Source organism: Salvelinus sp. IW2-2015, unplaced genomic scaffold (genome assembly GCF_002910315.2).
Source record: "Salvelinus sp. IW2-2015 unplaced genomic scaffold, ASM291031v2 Un_scaffold4198, whole genome shotgun sequence".
Taxonomy (NCBI): Eukaryota; Metazoa; Chordata; class Actinopteri; order Salmoniformes; family Salmonidae; genus Salvelinus; species Salvelinus sp. IW2-2015.
This window is the reverse complement of record NW_019945469.1, coordinates 21,339-24,271: the sequence shown is the minus strand read 5'-3', so window position 1 is coordinate 24,271 and position 2,933 is coordinate 21,339. Positions and strand designations below refer to the sequence as shown.

At 48.2% G+C, this 2,933-nt stretch overlaps 1 long non-coding RNA gene across 2 annotated transcripts in view; it reads right to left on the bottom strand.

Annotated features, from left to right (window-relative positions):
- Nucleotides 1-1,131: 1,131 nt before the first annotated feature.
- Nucleotides 1,132-2,933, bottom strand: part of LOC139026248 (uncharacterized) — a 3,690-nt gene continuing 1,888 nt past the window's right edge. Inside the window, exon 3 of one of the 2 annotated variants that reach the window (XR_011477997.1) lies at nt 1,132-1,182. This is a non-coding gene — a long non-coding RNA (uncharacterized lncRNA). Of the gene's footprint in view, nt 1,183-1,212; nt 1,408-2,933 lie in introns of those variants that run through there. The other variant, XR_011477998.1, reaches the window with a different exon arrangement.

Sequence of the window (2,933 nt, the reverse complement as noted above, 5' to 3'; positions counted from 1 at the left end):
ACCAACATAGAAACACATAACATAGAATGCCCACCCACACTCACGCCCTGACCGACTAACACATACAAAAACAACAGAAAACAGGTCAGGAACGTGACAATTGATTTCAGTCTCTAGAGGAAATGCGGGAGATACGGCGTCTCCAAGACGAGGCCTACCATCTCTCTCTGGCTGCAGACCAGGAGAAAGTATTTATATGTTATAGCTTAGTAAATCTGTTCAGATCACACATCAACGGCATTCCAACAGGAAACACTTACATTTTCATACACAAAACAGATGAATTCAATACTTATTTTTGCCACAGGAGATGAAATGTCATCGTTTTGAGGAGTGGGAGAGCAGGCGGAGGAAGGTAAGGGATTTCACCAAGTTGATATCATCTGTATATTATGTAAGGGATAAATGCAGACGTTCTTTACATTACCTTGGAAATAATGGACGATGCAGCGGGACAAGGTGGAGTTAATTTTTCCAAGGTAATGTACAGAAAGGAGACGTTTATCCTGCTTATACTACAGTTACCAAAGAAAATAATACTAAAGCACACATTTATCGGCAGAAATCCTGCTGCTACTGCTACTATGCACTGGCTTCTTGCTCCAACCATCACCTCAGCCTCCACCTGTTAGGTTGTGTGTTCCTGCCGGGGGCATTGGTATAGCTTATCGCACTCACTGCCTGTAGGCTATTTCATATTGACGCTTTGCTTGGGCAGTGAGCTACCCTGAATAAGCAGAGCCTATATCGCCACGGCTTGTAGTATTCATTGCTTAATACATGGTAAAAATGTATTTCTACGTGCCGTTTTCTTTCTGAACTGGTTTTAATGCCCATTCTAGAATTCAACAATGCTGTGGTATAAATATATTTGTAACTTAACACTAACAGTAATGCATATTGTAGTCAATAGAGGAGAGAAGACAGAGGGGGGTCTCTCATCCAGAGCAGCCTGATGGAGTGCCCTTTAAGATCAAATACCCAGATGCGAGGGAGCGGATTAGGAGATTCCGGCTCTCTGAATCCATTCAGGTAAGTCATTAATTTACRTGTTGATAAACCTAGTACTATAAATGTACATTTCAGGTTGAATTACAATTGTTAATGTTGGTCTTTTGTTATATAGATGTTTGAAGGCTCCAATCTAGTGCTTGCAGTAGGCCTCTCCTGGGTCGTGTTGTACTGAGTGGAAGACAAATAGTGTCAGCAGATGGAATATTGTGCTAAAGCGCCATAGAGAAAAATACAATAACCATAGGCCGTATATCTTAACAGTACCTGACACTCTCCAAATATGACCAAACAAAATCGTAATGGAATGGAGAAGTACTTAAATTTTGTTAAGGCCACCTGTGTCTAAACTCTGGTCCCCATCCATTTAGAGTTGAAGATGTTTGTCGTACTTTTCTAGATACCAAATCATACAGTGTGTGAAAGAGGGGGAATGTTACTATTATAGAATGTATAATAGTATTATTAAAATGAACTGATTCAAAGGAATGAGTGGCGCTGAAGATATAGCGTCCAAWCCCTCATCCCAGTAGGGAAGTATCAGGGGTGTAGTAAGTCAGGTTGGAGTAGGAACGAGTGGCGCTGAAGATATAACTGCCATAACCCTCTGTAGAATGTCAACTCCCAGGCTGCCTCTGGGGCCTTCCAATGGATTTATTGTCCGCAACAGTTCCACCTGTGTGTTGCTGATGGATGGATTTGTGGCACAATCACCCCTTCCGACCAATAAAGAACTGCGGTGCCAGTGGTTGGAGGAGGTGTGGTGGTGGTTGGAGGAGGAGCTGTGGTGGTGGTGGTGGTAGGAGGAGGAGCTGAGGTGGTGGTGAAAGAAGGGGGAATGTTACTATTATAGAATGTATAATAGTATTATTAAAATGAACTGATTCAAAAGGAAGGTGGCGCTGAAGAAATATAGCGTCCAAACCCTCATCCCAGTAGGAAGTATCAGGGGTGTAGTAAGTCAGGGTTGGAGTAGGAACGAGTGGCGCTGAAGATATAACTGCCATAACCCTCTGTAGAATGTCCACTCCCAGGCTGCCTCTGGGGGCCTTCCAATGGAATTATTGTCCGCAACAGTTCCACCTGTGTGTTGCTGATGGATGGATTTGTGGCACAATCACCCCTTCCGACCAATAAAGAACTGCGGTGCCAGTGTTGGAGGAGGTGTGGTGGTGGTGGAGGAGGAGCTGTGGTGGTGGTGGTTGGAGGAGGAGGAGCTGAGGTGGTGGGTTGGAGGAGGAGCTGAGGTGGTGGTTGAGAGGCGCTGAGGTGGTGGTGGTGGTTAGGAGGAGGAGCTGAGGGTGGTGGTTGGAGGAGGAGCTGAGGTGGTGGTTGGAGGAGGAGCTGAGGTGGTGGTTGAGGAGGGAGCTGTGGTGGTGGTTGGAGGAGCTGTGGGTGGTGGTATGGAGGAGGAGCTGTGGTGGTGTAGAGGAGGAGCTTGAGGTGTGGTTGGAGGAGGAGCTGGAGGTGGTGGTTGGAGGAGGAGCTGAGGTGGTGGTTGGAGGAGGAGCTGAGGTGGTGGTTGGAGGAGGAGCTGAGCTGGTGGTTGGAGGAGGCGCTGAGGTGGTGGTTGGAGGAGGGCGCTGAGGTGTGGTTGGAGGAGGCGCTGAGGTGGTGGTTGGAGGAGGCGCTGAAGGTGGTGGTTGGAGGAGGAGCTGAGGTGGTGGTGGTGGTTAGGAGGAGGAGCTGAGGTGGTGGTTGAGGAGGAGCTGAGCTGGTGGTTTGGAGGAGGAGCTGAGGTGGTGGTTTTGGAAGGAGGAGCTTGAGGTGGTTGGTGTGGGTAGGAGGAGGAGCTGAGGTGGGTGGTTGGAGGAAGGCGCTGAGGTGGGTGGTGTGGAGGAGGAGCTGAGGTGTGTGGTTTGGAGGAGGAGCTGAGGTGGTGGGTTGGAGGAGGAGCTGAGGTGGTGTGTGGTGGTAGGAAA